This window comes from Oryctolagus cuniculus, chromosome 3 (assembly GCF_964237555.1).
Source record: "Oryctolagus cuniculus chromosome 3, mOryCun1.1, whole genome shotgun sequence".
Taxonomy (NCBI): domain Eukaryota; kingdom Metazoa; phylum Chordata; class Mammalia; order Lagomorpha; family Leporidae; genus Oryctolagus; species Oryctolagus cuniculus.
Genome location: NC_091434.1, coordinates 50,017,648 through 50,033,223, shown reverse-complemented (window position 1 = coordinate 50,033,223; position 15,576 = coordinate 50,017,648). Strand labels below are relative to the sequence as shown.

The 15,576-nt window shown below is 43.3% G+C and overlaps 1 protein-coding gene across 1 annotated transcript in view; it reads left to right on the top strand.

The window, feature by feature from the left end:
• Positions 1 to 9,907: 9,907 nt before the first annotated feature.
• INPP1 (inositol polyphosphate-1-phosphatase) overlaps positions 9,908 to 15,576 on the top strand; it is a 31,158-nt gene continuing 25,489 nt past the window's right edge. The window contains exon 1 of the mRNA XM_002712256.5: positions 9,908 to 13,742. The gene's annotated coding sequence lies outside the window, so the exon portion shown is untranslated. The remainder of the gene's footprint in view (positions 13,743 to 15,576) is intronic.

The window sequence follows — 15,576 nt, the reverse complement described above, 5'->3', positions numbered from 1 at the left end:
TTTAATGATGATGAAATCAGATCAGACCTATTGTCATGTTTAATCCCAGTGAGAGTCAAGTTGGGAGTTGATAGTTTCTTTTCTTTTCTTTTCTTTTTTTTTTTTTTTTTTTTTTTTACAGAGGATCAGTTTAGTATGCATTAAGTAAAGATTTCAACAGTTTGCACCCCCATAGAAACACAAAGTGAAATATATTGTTTGAGTACTCGTTATAGCATTAAATCTCAATGTACAGCACACTAAGGACAGAGATCCTACATGAGGAGTAAGTGCACAGTGACTCCTGTTGTTGACTTTACCAATTGACACTCCTGTCTATGGCATCAGTAATCTCCCTATGCTCCAGTCATGAGTTTCCAAGGCTATGGAAGCCCCTTGAGTTCTCCGACTCTTATCTTGTTTAGACAAGGTCATAGTCAAAGTGGAGGTTCTCTCCTCCCTTCAGAGAAAGGTACCTCCTTCTTTGAAGACCTAAGAACAAGGTTTTTACTAAATGCACTTGTTTTCTACTGAGTTGCCACCAGGGGGTGAATATATCACATCAAAGAAGACTGAAAGACTTGGGTTTTTCCTTTAAATAATCCCTCCAAATCAAATTTCTTAGATAAAAACCTTAATATGTTGCTTAATTTTGATATATGGCATGCCAAATTATAATGAAATTCAAAATATATGCAGAATATGTTCACCACATAAGATTTAACATTAATGTTAAAGATATTGTGCTGTAATTTCAAAGAAGGTTAAGCCTTGGCACATGGTAATAGTTAAATGTGTACATGCAGATTTCAACTAATTTCCATATTTCTAACGTGAAATGTCAACATGTTTATTATTGAAAATATGGGGGGCTGTCACCATGGTGCAGTAGGTTAATCCTTCGCCTGTATTGCCCGCATCCCATATGGACGCCGGTTCTAGTCCCGGCTATTCCCCTTCCAATCCAGCTCTCTGCTGTGGCCTGGGAAAGCAGTAGAAGATGGCCCAAGGCCAGCACTGCAGCTCACTAGGCTAATCCTCCACCTGCGGCGCCAGCACCACAGGTTCTAGTCCCAGTTGGGGTGCCGCATTCTGTCTTGGTTGCTCCTCTGCTCCTCTTCCAGTCCAGCTCTCTGCTGTGGCCCGGGAAGGCAGTGGAGGATGGCCCAAATGCTTGGGTCCTGTACCCGCATGGGAGACTGGGGGGAGGCACCTGGCTCCTGGCTTCGGATCAACGTAGTTCCGGCCATTGTGGCCATTTGGGGGGTGAACCAGCAGAAGGAAGACCTTTCTCTCTGTCTCTCTCTCTCACTGTCTAACTCTGCCTGTCAAAAAAAAAAAAAAAAAAATGGCCCAAGTGCTTTGGCCCCTGCACCCACATGGGAGAGCAGGAAGAAGTACCCAGCTCCTGGCTTTGGATTGGCACAGCTCTGGCCATTGTGGTCATTTGGAGAGTGAACCAATGGATAAAAGACCTTTCTCTGTGTCTCTCCCTCTCACAGTCTGTAACTATAGCTGTCAAATAAATAAATAAAATCTTAAAAAAAAAAAAAGCAAACCACTATTATTGAAAATATGTATATTTTATAGATATGGTTTTGGGGACCCCTGTTTAGCAGTAGACACATAAGATTTCCTATAAAATATCCCAAAAAGGGGCCAGCATTGTGGCATAGAGGGTAAAGCTGCCATTTGCAGCACTGACTTCACATATGGTCACCAGTTTAAGTCCCGGCTGTTCCACTTGCAATCCAACTCCCTGCTAGAATATACCTGGGAAAGCTGTGGAGGATGGCCCAAGAACCTGCAGCCCTGAATCCATGTGGGAGGCCTGGAAGAAGCTCCCAGGTCCTGGCTTTGGATCGGGCCCCATTGCAGCCATTTGGGGAGTGAACGAGCAGATGGAAGATCTTCCCTCTAGGTCTGTCTGTCTCTGTCTGAAACTATATCTTTCAAATAATAAAAATAAATTTTTTAAAAAAATCCTAAATAAATGAGTAAATTGACTTCTTCTACCAACTTTGGTAAGTTGGTTTATAAATTCCATGATGCTAGCAAGTCCCATGGGGAATTATGTAATCAGGAGGATTCGTCATAATAATTATGGCCATTAAAACTCTGTGGATTTCCTTAGGCTTGTTTGTACTATGGGTATACTGCAATAATGATATTTAAGTAACAAAATTATTCACTGAGTGCATACACTGTGATGAACATTAGATTCCTCAGTATGTGGTATTTCATTTACGGAGGAGAAGAAAATCAAGTGAGTGTGTTTTTCCACTCATATGGGAAAACTTTAAGTCCTTTTTGGAATCTCTTTAATGTTGTTTTGATATTTGGTTGCCTGAGGCTTTCTACTATTCTGGATACTGTATTCTTTCTACAGAAGATTAAAGAAGATGTAAGGAAAGAGAAAAGCAAATATCATCATTTTGTACTCTGATATTCAGCTGCTATGTTTTGAAACTCTTGCCTCCAAATCCTAAATTAAAAAAGAAAAATGACTCATCTCAACTTCAGTGGTACAATTAACTTAAATATATATAATTTCTGCCTTAATTTAGAATCAAAAGAGTCACTTAGAGCAAAAAGACAGTGGAAGGCAAGACAGCAATGTTTAATATGTGTTTTTAGGATTCAAAGTAGGAGCAGGCATTTGGCCTGGCGCTGAAGACATTTATACCCTATATTGTAGTGACTGGCGCTGGAGACACTTATATCCTATATTGTAGTGACTGAGTTCAATACCTGCCTCCCACCTCCTACTCTGACTCCAGCTTTCTGCTACTGGGGACCCTGGAAGGCAGCCATGATGACTTAAGACATTGAGTCCCTGCCACCCACTCCACCCACTGGAGATACCTGGATTGAGTTCTTGGTGCTCAGATTTGACCCCAGCCTAGTCCTCCTTGTTCATTTTGTGCATTTGGGGAGTGAACCAGCACATGAGAACATTCTTGCTCTCTATCCTCTCCCCTTAACCAAAAAAAAAAAAAAAAAAAAAAATCAAAGTGGAAGATAGGAAGTAATTTGCAGCTAATGAAACATTTATAATAAAAACCTCAAATATTTTTCCAAGTTTTAAATTCTGACTTCAAAAAGGGTGACAAGCTGTGGCATAGTGGATTAAGCCACTGCCTGCAATATCAGCATCCCTTATGGGCGCTGGTTCCAATCCAGCTGCTCTACTTCCGATCCAGCTCTCTGCTATGGCCTGGAAAAGTAGTAGAAGATGACTAAAGTCCTTGTGCCCCTGCACCCACGTGGGAGACCTGGAAGAAGATCCTGGCTTCTGGCTTTGGGTCGGCACAGAGCCGGCCATGTGGCCAATTGGGGAGTGAACCGGTTGATGAAACACCTCTCTCTCTCTCTCTCTCTCTCTCTCTGCATGTGTAACCCTAATTTTCAAATAAATAACTTTTTAAGGAAAAAAAAGTGACAACAGAGAACTGCCGGTGGTACAATGATGTATTTGACCCTGTAATATGCAGAGGTCAAAACCTCCACAGTCATCCATGAGATATGACTAACCAAAGGCGTGGAGAGTGGGAGACCAGGGAGGGCAGTGGAGAAGTAAGTGGAGGCTAGGGATTAGCCTCCTTTTCCTCATCTTGGTGTCAAGCAGTGGTCTGCATCTTTCACTTGACTCATTGGTCTTTGCACAAGCATCTAATGACTGCCTTTGTTGCTATTTCCAAGATGAAATTTAACCATATAGCAATGTATTGAACTTTTCTTCATGATCTGTTGGAAAGAGTAAAGATGGGGAAAATATATATGAAGAGGAGAGGAAATGTGCATGATGAAAGAAACTATGTGGCAGCATTTGGCCTAGTGGTTAGACATCAGGAAAGAAGTCCATGTCTTGTACTGGAGTACCTGTCCAATACTCAGCTCTAACTGCTGGCGCCAGCTTCCTGCTAATGCAGACCCTGGGAGGCAGCCCTGGTGACTGGAAGCATTGTGTTTCCAGCTCCCAGCTTCAGCCTCATGCAGGGGCCAATGTAGGCAGTTGAAGAGTAACCCAGTGAATAGGAGTTGTCTCTTCTCTCTCTGCCTCTGAAATAAATTTTAAAAATTTGGATAACAGAAGTGTGTATTCTTTTTCATTTTCTGATTTTTTTGTGTTTATAACTGTTCATTTGTGGAACAGATTACTCATAGTAAGCAAACATTTCAGTGTTTATATAGTCTATGAAGAGACTTGTGAAAACATTTAGGATCAAACATTGAATATGTGTGAAGGCATTTTAGGAATTAAATCTATTTTCAAGTTGTGAGGCATTAGGAGCAATAGTACAATTCTGTGTGCCCAGATATGTTTGGTGATCTCCAACTATTATAATGAAGCACTTTATAGCACAGAAAGAAGTCATTTAACAAATTAAAATTACAGTCAAATCAACATTCCAGAGTTCTACTTCTTATCTCCTCTTGCCTCTGCAGTGTCTTGTTGGCTTAAGTTTTTACCAGAATGATTTGGTAATGTGAGATGTGGAGGAGACACAACAGGTGCAGTTTAATAAAAGAATTTCATTCTGTATATGAGACATTTTAAAGAAACTCTTACAGTTCTATTTCTAATGCCTAAGAAATTTAGTGAGACTTTTAATGCCCTTTTCCCTATGAAATTAGTTTGATTTCCATACTTACCACAACACATCAAAAGAAAAATTACTAAATTGCTTACAGTTCTAAAAATAAAGCAAACTGATTCCAAAGCAAAATACACAAAAGGAATAACAGATGTGAAGTCAAGATAGCAAAATAAAAGATAAAGTAAATTTACAAACTAAAGTGCATTAGGGAGGCTCCAATAATAACTTGATTTTCAAGTTGTCCATGGAAAACTAATGTAAACCAGAAAGTATCCAGGAAGGTTGAAGAATTGAAGGAAATGACTCATTGATAATACGCTCAGTTCAGAGAATAACCTTTGTACTGAGTGGCAGAGAACTCTACACCTAATCGGCAGAGGCCAGGCTTCATGGTTTACTGAACTAAGGAATGTTGAGATGGAGCTCAGGGAAAAGCAATCCCGTATCCCCTCCCTGAATTTTTTACTCTCAGAGTCCAGCTTTTAATTCCTTTGAGACAGAGAGAACCTCAAAGTCCAAGGTCCACATATATCAAAGCTTTGACATTCATTATATTTATCTGGGATTTTGTAAAGCAACACTTCTTTAAAAGGGTAAGTGAAAAAAAGGTAATCTCCATTTTATGAAGTTTAACATATACTTTTGTGTGTGTGTGCATGTGCGTGTGCAGAGTATAATAGAATAAGGATAAATACTCAAGGCCCAGTGAAACCTTATTAGAGGGAAACTTATATAGTTATGCATTGGGAAGTGACTATATATATATGCATATATATATATACTTGTGCCTGGTCTGACTTGTTATAGAAAGTTCTCCTTTGCGTTTGATATCTCAGCTACTTGAAGACTTCAATACCATATTCAAACTCCCCCAGGTTTATAAAGTTTAGTAACCTTGCACTGTACCTTAAGAAAAACTTAAGACTACTAAGCATTCTATCACAAACATTAATGATTCCTACCCAAAATCCATGAAAAATCATGTATATGTTTTGCTTTCATGAAAATTATTTTATCTCTTCTAGGGCAGGCATAAATGGTTTATATTAGTTAATGATTTAAAGGGAACACAAGAAGAATATTGTGCAATTATGTGCTAGGAAACTCTCAGAGTGATACCAATTCAATTCTGTTCCTTGTCATGGGTAACCCACATTTTATTAACCTGAGCCATCCTCCAGATCCAGCAGAGAGCTGGATCGGAAATGGAGCAGCCAGGACTCGAACCAGCGCCCATATGGGATGCCGGCGCTTCGGGCCAGGGCTTTAACCTGCTTCACCACAGCACCGGTCCCTTTACTCTTATTTTTTAAAGCTTTATTTATTTATTCATTCATTTATTTATTTGATAGGCAGAGTAAGAGAGATAGAGAGAAAGTGAAAGAGAGATCTTCTATCCTCTGGTTCACTCCTCGTATGCCTGCAACAACCAGGGCTGGGCCAGGTTGAAGCCAAAACCCAGGAACTCAATCTGGGTCTCTTGCATGGTTGACAAGAGCCCAAATATTTGAACAATCAACCCCTTTCTTCCCAGGAACATTAGCAGGAAGCTTCTCAGAAAGGAAAATGCCTGGACTCAAGCCAGCACTCTAATAGGGGATGCTGGCATTGCTAGCAGTGATTTAGCCCAATGTACCACAAAGTGGCTCCTGTCCACAAACTTTTTGAAGCCCTTTATATAACCATAGCATAATGTCCAGGAGATTATATGAAAGGACTTCAAAAAGTTTGGGGACAGATGAAATTAAAAGGTGAAAATAAAAAATATAAAGTTTATTTCTCAACATACGTTCCATCAAGTTCAAGACACTTGTCAAAAGGTCAGCCCTAAAGAACAGAAGTCCCTAGGAATTTAACTCTATCAATGCAATCTTCTTTACATGATTAAATGAAGAAAAATGATGCTCTTTAAAATTTTTTTTTAAAGATTAGGAAGCAAAAAGAAGTCAGAAGAAGCCAAATTAGTACTGTCAGGTGGTTGCCATTGAAACTGGCGAAATTGCCATTGCTTGATTAAAGGAATGAACAGAGGCTTTGTCGTAGTAAAGAAGGACTTTCTGGGGAAGTTTTCCTGGGAATTTGTCTGCTAAAGCTTTAGCTAACTGTCTCAAAATGCCCTCCTAATAAGCCGATGTTATCAGTCGTTGGCCGTCCAGAAAATCAACAAGTAAAACGTCTTCCACATCCCTAGAAATTGTCAACCATGACCTTTCCTCTTAATTCATCCACTTTTGCTTTGACTGGACCACTTCCAAGTCTTGGTAGCCGTGGCTTTGACTGAGTGAGCTCCGTCTTCAGGATCATACTGGTAAAGTCATGTTTCATCTCCTGTTACAGCTCTTCAAAGAAATATCCTTAATCAGGATCTTGATTCTACTTGTTTAAACTTTCCATTGAAAGTTCCACTCTTCTCTGTAGCTGATCTGGGTACAACAATTTTGGCATCCACCGAGCATAAAGTTTGTTCTACTCTAACTTGTTAGTCACAACTGTGTAAGATGAACCAGATGAAAAAAAAAAAAAAAAAAAAGATGAACCAGATGAGATGTCTATGGCGTCGGCTTATTAGGACACAGCCAAGATTAAAGGTTCCTCACAAGTTGACGTGGATTATCTGCCATTATGGGCTTCATCTTCAGCAGCTACTGGTGCTTCTTAAGATGAGTTATCTTTTTGTAAACTGTCAGTTTCTGTGAAGGTATTGTCTTCACAAACTTCTTGAAACACATCAATGGTTTCTCCATCCTTCAGTCAAACTTCACTGTTTGTCATTTGTTCTTGCTTCAATGTTGGGAGAATTCATATTTCTCTGATGGAGCCCTTTTTAAGCTGATGACTTAACTTTTTTAATACCTCAAACTAGACTCTGTTCAGACATGTTATAACAAGCTGGTATGAGTTTATTTTGCTGAAAAACATTTTTGAAATTTATGCAAAGATTTTTTGTTATACACATTTTCCATGAATTTTTTGAAGACATCAGGGCAAGGAATTAATATGTATTGCATGAAAAATGGAAATGATAAAATACAATCAAATAGGTAACTAAAAAAAATGATCAAATAGGTAACTAAAAAAAAAGACAAAGGGGGGAATATAAATGTATAATAGATTCAGAAAAATTCTCTCACAATAAAAATTCACTTAAAACTAAGATTAGGGGGCCAGCATTGTGACATAGCAGATGGAGCTACTGCTTGCAGTGCCACCATCCTTTATGGGCACCGGTTCAAGTCCCAGCTGCTCCACTTCCTATACAGCTGCCTGCTAATGTTCCTGGGAAAGCAGCAGAAGATGGCCCAAGGGCCTGGGCCCCTGGACTCAATGTGGGAGATCCAGAAGAAGTTCTTGGCTCCTGGCTTTGGCCTAGCCCAGTCCTTTCCCAGCCCTAGCCTTTGGGGCCATCTGGGAGAGAGAACCAACAGATGGAAGATCTCTCTCTCCTTCTCTTTGTGTAACTCTGACTTTCAAATAATAAATAAATCTTAAACAAAAACTAAGATGAGAAATCAGAAGATTTTTTAGAAGGGTTGTGTATTTAATGATAGATACAATAATGAGATAGGCAATGTGGTTCACAGTGAAGAGTATCTTGAAATGCAACCAGTAAAATCATTTTGTTGATTATGTGATTCTAGGATTGTAGCCTAAAGAAATGCAATGGATATTTTATATTTATGAAGAGTGTAGCTTCTAGACTCTGGCCGTCTTCAAAGCTGTGTTTTCAAATTGTGTCTAAGGAGCCCTAGGCTTCTGCAAAGCTCATCCTAGGACTGTTTTAATATAGGAAGAGGGAGAAGATGTTAGGTCTAGCAGTTAAGATGCCAGCTGAGATGCCCATATCCCATAATTGAGTGCCTGGGTTTGCACCCAGCTCCACTCCTGGTTCTAGCTTCCTGCTAAAGTCACCTGGGAGGCAGCAGGTATTGGTTCAATTAGTTGTGTCCCTGCCACCCTGTGACAAACCCAGATTGAGTTCCTGGCTCCTATTTTCCAGTTGACTCAGTTCCAACTATTGGAAGCATATGGGGAGTAAACCAGTGGATGGGGAATCTCTTTGTGTCTCTTTTATGTGTCTCCCTTTCAAAAAAATAAATAATTTATGTATTTTTTTAAAAAAAGGTAGGAAGTTTTTCCTCAAGCTTACCTCAACCATGGGAATTTGACTTTTACCTAATTTACATGTTAGGTTTCCCATAGGATTTTTTTTTCTTAAAGATTCCACTGAAAAAAAATCAAAATTTGAACACTTCTAGTAAATAATTTATTCAATAAAATGCAATGGAGTGTTACTTCTCCAAAACGGACAATAGTCAGTGCTACATTCCCAAACTCTGGCTTCTCAGAAGTTATTCACATTCCTGCTCAGGAAACATGTAAATCACTCTATAATTACCTTGCAAGTAGAAGCTCAGATGTAAACTCTGAAGCTATCCAGGGCCTGTTGCAATAAAGAGTAAAAGATGTGTGTTCTTTGATGATCAACAGTGCTCCTTAATATATCAGTCTGTCATAACAGGAACCAACTTCCACTCTGATGTTTCAAACCAAGAGATTTCGTTGAAGAGACTGTTTACACAAGTTAGGGCTAGGGTTAGGGTTGGATGAAAGGAAACAAGAGGAATGTAGAGGTAGTCAGGCCCTTGTAGCAGCAGAAGCTGCTAGCGTGGCAAAGCCTACAGGAACAAAAGAAGGAAAGGAAATCACACTGCCAGGAGCCTTGGAGGGGCAAAGGCACTGTCAGAACTCTGCCAGAAGCGTGAAAAGAGTAGGAAGAAACACTCCAACAATTCTCCTCTTCCACCCCCGTGTGTACAACTGGCATCACCCACTGGTCAAGGACGGCTGGCAAGAGAGCCCCGAGGGAATCGGTTGTGAAAGTTTGCCCTTCTGAAGCAGTCTAGCAGAGGCAGATATGGGTCTGGCAGAGGGCAAGTAGAGGGCGCCCAGTACACTGTACCAGGGAAATATTGGGAACTCAGGTGTCCGATAGTAGGGGAAAGTTAACTAAATGATGGTATTAGCCATTTTGTGAGTAAGTAAATGGCGATGCTCCAAAGACCTTTATAAAATTAGGGAGCACAGGCCGGCACTGTGGCTCAATAGGCTAATCCTCCGCCTGTGGCGCCGGCACACCGGGTTCTAGTCCCGGTTGGGGCGCCGGATTCTGTCCCAGTTGCCCCTCTTCCAGGCCAGCTCTCTGCTGTGGCCAGGGAGTGCAGTGGAGGATGGCCCAGGTCCTTGGGCCCTGCACTGGCATGGGAGACCAGGAGAAGCACCTGGCTCCTGCCATCTGATCAGCGTGGTGCGCCGGCCGCAGCGGCCATTGGAGGGTGAACCAACGGCAAAGGAAAACCTTTCTCTCTGTCTCTCTCTCTCACTGTCCACTCTGCCTGTCAAAAAAAAAAAAAAATTAGGGAGCACAAAAGAGGGAGCCACCAACTTCTATCTGGAAGAAAAGATTCAGGGAAGACCCTCTCAAACTCACTGCTCAAGTGCTTTGTTGTTTCTTGTGTTTTTGCTTTTTACAAAAACTACACACATTCAGTATAAGAAATACACATACACATATGAAAAGCCAAATAGTGAATCCACATCCCCTCTTCCTGCTACCCCCAGACCACTATAGACACTGTGTTTATATCTTTCCAGATTTTTTCTATGCATATGATGATTATGTTGTATGTGGGATCACATCATAGCTATTCTTTAGTAAACTATTTCCTACTTAATCATAAATACTATTTCATGCAATAAATATCCATGTGCAACATTAAAAATATTTTAAATGATTTTTAAAAAGTGTGTTCTTGTATTTGGTTGTGAATAATTTCTATTCTCATTTATTTAGTTTGGATTCTCTTTTGGCCATTGCCAAATGCGGGGTGATGAACTTTCTTGGAGTGTACTCTTTGCAAACATTACTGCCCTCTGGCTGATTTCAGACCACTGCCTCTTTTTGAACAGTCCTCAAGCCAACAGTTTCTACATTTTTAGTTGTCTTTTTTTTTTTTTTTTTAAGCACAACCAGAAAAGGAAAAATAGCAATAGAGTTTTATGTGACTTTCAAAGCCTCAAATATTTACTATCTGGCCTTTTAATAGAAAATGTTTGTCAACACCTATAACAGAGCATGTCTGTGTTATAAATTCTCAGAAATGTAATTTTTGAGCCAAAGGGTGTGAACCTTTTTTGAGGGCTTTTTTTTTTTTTTTTTTGATTACTTTCTGCTAAATTGCCTTCTAGAATTTGAGCCAATTTCTGTCCTCTTCAGTAATGCATGAGCTTGGCCATTTGTCACACATCCTACTGGCACCAATCACTAGCTCTAAGTATTATTTTATTCTCAGCCAATTTGATGGTGTGTTGTTGTTTTAAATTTTCGCTTCTGTCTGAATTGTTTGGCCATTTACATTTCTCTTTCATGACTTAGCTGATTTACATTTTGGTGCAATGTTTTGGAACAGAATGTCTTTATTTTCCTTATAAAACCCCTCCATTAACAAGACCTCTTATCTTTCATGTATGTTGTGAATTTTGACAATTTTTACATGTCTTTTAATTTTATTTTATGAGGGTTTTTTGACAAAAGGAGTTAATGAAACAATCAGATCTGTCACTTTAGTAACTTCAGCCTTTGTCCCATGCTAACTTTGAGATGCTTGCCTTTTTAAGGCTTCAAGAAATTTAAAATATTTTAATACCACTCAAATTTAGTTTTGTGAAGTTTTCAAATGATGAATAGGTAATATTATGTGACTCCTACAGTCAAATTGCTAGGTTCAAATTTAGCCTCCCCACATACCACATATTTAAATAAGTTACTTAACTTGCTGCATCTCTGATTTGCTTCTCAAGGGTAGATAACAGCCACCAGCCCTGTGGCCCAGTGGGTGAAGCTTCCCCCTGCAATGCCAGCATCCCACGCAGGCGCCGGTTCGTGTCCCCACTGCTCCATTTCCAATCCATCCCTCAGCTAATGCACCTGGGAAAGTGGCAGAGGATGGCCCAGGTACTTGAGCCCCTGCTACTCAAGTGGGAGACCTGGAAAAAGCTCCTGGCTTTGGCTTGGCCCGGCCCAAGGCTAACGGGGCCATGGGGAAGGGGCGTGAACCAACAAATGGAAAATTTCTCTCTGTCTCTTCTTCCCTCTGTAGCTCTGAGTTTCAAATAAATAAATAAATCTTTCAAAATAAAATTGAAAAAAAATATATAGTTAATAGTAATACCTACCATAGGGTTGGTGAAAGAAATAACAGTGCCATTCGTTGTTATAATTATAGCAGTAACACAGTGATCCAGGCAAAAGCAACAGCATGCCAGTATGCAAAGGTATGAAACCAGTTTCCGCATTTAGCAAACCAGATGAGCTGCGGTATTATGGTGTGTAGAGCTTGAGCCACAGGCTTGACAGAAGGGAGGGGACCATGGGCCTTGAATGCCAGCCCCCGAGCATGCTCTTAAAAGTGACTAGAGACCCCAAGCCACTGAAAGCTTTTAAGCAAGCAAGAAAACCACTGAGTTGTGTGATTCCGGATAACCTTCCTAGTAAGTAACTAGAAAATGGAGTGGATTCAAATCGCCTGCCACCCACCTCTGCCCAAACTCCTGCTCTGTAGAGGCAAATTCTTTCACTTTTTCTTCTGGCACATGTCTCGTCACTCCTAAATGCCATGTTCAAACAATTTCTTACGTTTGCCCACATAGATATGACTATGACACTAATTAACGATGGCAATGAGCTGGACCCAAGGAACCTTGAGAGGATAGGTCTAAGAGATGAAGGTAGACTCAACTGGGCTTGCTACTCTGTGACATCCGGGGAGGGCGGCTGGGAACGTGGAGAAGCGACTGAGTTTGAGACCACAGGAGTAGGTGGGGAACGGAAAGATGGGCTCAGTGGGAAAGCCATCAAGTTTGAAGCACCGTTTTCTGGAGTGTGAGTATTGCCCCAGACTCCTGCCTCTTCAGATACCTGAGGCCCAAGGCTTGACTGCAGATTAAAAACCTGGCGGGCTGGCGCTATACTGCAGAGTTCACCCATCCGTGCTGAGTGCCAGGGAGCGAGTGACAGGTACGCAGTGTCAGCTCTTCGCAGCCCTCAGGGCGGGTGGAAAGGCCTGCTCGCCCGCTGCAGGGGGGGCTCTTCTCTCTCAGACCTTGTGGTGCAAGTCCTCCGGGCTCTGGGGTGAGGGGAGCTGCTTTAGAAGACCCCCGCCCTGCGCTCACAAGCAACACCAGCCTGCAGGGCCAGCTTGCGGCCCCTTCCCCTCAAAAGCGTTATGCTTCCCCCTCCTCGTCCCGTCTACTACTCAAAACGACCCATGAGCTGCACCGAGGGCCGCAGCTGACAGGGCTGAAGCGACATGAGTTCCCTACCCACGAGGTGCTTCCTGTGTGGGTGGCCCTGGCGCACGCCTTATAAGGCGAGCGCCCAGGAGACACCGCTACAGCTTGGTGAACAGCCAACCACCACCCTTGACTTGTCTATCAGAACAATGGGCAGGAAGTCCACCTTCGCAGCTGCCAACCTGTCTGTCAAACCCATAAGCCCCCAAACAGGGCGGAGGAGCGGGGCGGGAGGACTTCAAAAGCGGGTTTGCCGGCCGTCACCAGGAAAACAGCAGACGCGGTGCGGGTGGGCGGGCCGCCCCCTCTGGGTCGCCTCTGGGTCGCCGCGCTGGCCCTGTGACGTCGCGGGCGGCCGGCTCCGGCGGGCGTGGGATGCCTCGCGGCGTCACCGCTCCGCTCCACGCCGTGCCGCGCCGCCCGTGGGAGAGCGAGGAGCCGCCACCCCGCCGCTGCAGAGCCCGGCGCTCCGAGCCCGAGCCGGGCCGCGCGTCCCCGGGCTTCGCCTTCCCCTCCCGTGACCTCGGCCTCCTCCCCGCCCTTCGCCCGCGGGCCGAGCCTGCGGCCAGGCGCCCGGCGCCCCTCTCCGAGCCTCCCGCGGCCGCGGCCGCGGCCCCGGCCACCTCCTCCTTTCCTCCTCCCTCTCTCCTCCCCCGCCTCTTCCGTTTCTCGAGGGAAAGCTGCAGCCTCCTCCTGGGCTCCGCATCCCCGGCTGAGGGCTGACGCTGCCCCGCGGACGCGGTCGTCCTCGCCGTGGCCTGGGTCCCCCGGCTGCGTGAGCGGCGCGCGCGCCATCGCCTCTCCGTGCGCCAGGTGAGTAGATCCCGGCCCGGAGGCCCCTGCCGCCGCGTCCTGGCCTGCGAGGTCCCCTCGGGTTCCTGCAGCCAGGCTGTCCCCGGCCGGGCCCGGCCCTGCCCACCCAGACATCGCCGCCGCAGCCCGCCGGCCGGAGGAGCTCGCAGCCGGCTCGGCCGCCTCGGCTTTGCAGAAGCACTCGGGAAAGAAATCAGAGGTGGAAAGAAAAGAGTAGCAGCGACAACTTAAACATAATGTTAATAAATAATACAGTCATCAGCATTTCTAGGTGGAAGAAGCCGAACGACGGCTGTGAAGAGCGGTGGCCCGGGTTCCACAGGTAGATGGCGCAGCCGGCTGGTGCCCCCCTGGGCCCTGAGAGATGCGGCGGCTGCCCCGGTGCCCTGCTCGACGAGTGTCAGATCCACTCCAGGGCACGCGTGGCCTCCTGGCTGCTGATCCTCTGTGCATTTGTTCTGAAAGGCTGTTCTGTAAGATGTGCACAGTCATAGATGGTGTGGCTTGAGTAGTAAGTAGGTGGGGAAAACATTTCATTATTACAAAGTAATCATGCAGACTGTTAGACAAGAAGAACGTGACAGAAAACCTCTAGATTATTTAGTCAGCCTGTGAAAAACATTTACGAGCAGCCAGGGTGTTTTTTGGGCGAGTTCCAGTTTTAAGGTGTGGAGTAAGCAGGCATGTCCGCTGCAGAGGAACTATACTTCAAGGCTGTGTGGACAGATGACCTAAGTGCATCCCCTGTGTTGAATACAACACTTTTTGGTCCTTTCTCTTTGATTCCTAGCTTTGAAACAGACGTTGATGAGCAGCAGCACTGCTCCGCCTCACAATAGTGTAATAACCCGCTGAACTACTACCGACTGGTAGATTAGCTAAGTCGTCTCATCCTTACCCTTTAAAATAGGGAGAAAATAAAGGCAATGGGAGAGTTTGTTTTTGAACAGATATTGTTTACATCCTTGTTTAGATTCTACTTTATTGTTTAGTTTGTGGATTTTTAGATTATTTTTAAGTTCTTAATCATGAAGAAGATGTAGAATACATAAACTACGCTTGTAGAATAAGCTACCACTTGTTGCCAAGCCTTTGGAACAAACTACCGCTTGTTTGGCAATTGCAGCTTAGACTCAAGCCCTTTAATGTGTAATATCTCATTACAGATTTAAATTATAGCCGTACTCAGGGTAGTCCTGAAAAACGGAAAAGGAGGGACCCGTGTTTAGCCTAGCTCTTGACCCCTATTAAGATGCCCAAGTCTCATATCAGAGTGTCTGGGTTGGATTCCTGGCTCCAACCCCTGACTCCAGCTTCCTGCCTAGGCAGACCTTCGGAAGCACCAACCAAGACTCAAGGGATTGGTTTCCTGCCACCCACGTGGGAGACCTGAATCCCATTCCCTGCTCCCAGGTTCCTCCCAGCACAGTCCTGGCCCTTCGGGATTGAATCATGGGTAAAAGCATGATTCTCTCTCTCTCTAATGAAAAAAATTAAATTTATAACAAGGAAAAGAGGAAATGTATTTGATGTGGAAGGCCCAAAGCAAAAGTTATTGAGATAATTCATTATATGTATTTCATTATATGTATAACATAAAATGATTAATAAAGACAATTGAATATTGAGGATATTGTACATGAGAAATTTGAGTCCTTATAATATGAGGTCCTTATATGAGTCCTTATAAATATGAGTCCTTATAAATGGCCTCTTTGAATCTTGTAATGAAGCTAAATTTATGTTTTTGCTTGGCTTAGAGCTTAGAAATAGAAGTTTTGCTTCTTATCTCTCATGCTTAGTGTAGTGTTTCCCAAACTTGTCTGGCTTTTAT